Source organism: Cynara cardunculus (genome assembly GCF_001531365.2).
Source record: "Cynara cardunculus var. scolymus isolate 2C chromosome LG 12, CcrdV1, whole genome shotgun sequence".
Lineage (NCBI taxonomy): Eukaryota > Viridiplantae > Streptophyta > Magnoliopsida > Asterales > Asteraceae > Cynara > Cynara cardunculus.
In genome coordinates, this window is record NC_037539.1 from 97,191 (window position 1) to 98,111 (window position 921).

The window sequence follows — 921 nt, forward strand, 5'->3', positions numbered from 1 at the left end:
ATGCAAGTGACAACATAAATCACATATGCATCATTATCATTTTTCACAATATACACATACTTGAATATCATATCGATAATATCAAGTCATCATAATCTTTCTCATCAACATCATCTTTCATATCATGCATATACTTAAATATCATGCACATCAATATAATCAAGTTATCATCATATGCATATAAACACATTATGCAAATATCATGGATAAAATACTTTTGTAATAATCATGTATATATCCCATAAAAATCGCATAATGTACTCACCTTGAAGTGTTAACGTTCAGTAGGCTTTTCTCTCACAAGCGGTAACCTATATGATAATTATACCATGATATCTCATTAACATCTAAATTTCTCCAAAAAGTCAACAAAGACAACTATTGTCATTCTGCCCCAACCTAAAGTCAAACTTCGTATACGAGCATCTTAGTATACCTCAAACAACTCTAATTGACATATTATTAACAACCTCATAGGTCAAACGAACCAAAAGTCAACCCTTGGTCAACTTAATCAACTCCAAGGAGACCAAAGCCTCTGTGGCGACCAGAGCCTCTGGTTGTATTGACCAGAGCCTCTGTGACGACCAGAGCCTCTGTGGCGACCAGAGCCTCTGGTTGTATTGACCAGAGCCTCTGTGACGACCAGAGCCTCTGTGGCGACCAGAGCCTCTGGTTGCAATGACCATACTTAGAGAATAATTCAACATCATATCAGAGCCCCTCTGGTCCTACACAGTCTCGAAAGCTAAGGTTTGAGACATAAGGCTACTAAGGTCCTTCAGAGGACCTAACACGAAGTTAATCAAATAAGGAGCATGGACGATGGCTGAGTGTTTTACCTCTAAATGCAGACTTCGGATGGGGACTTTGAGCTCCGATTTCTCTCCCGATACTTAATGAAATCTTAAAAAGTTTGAA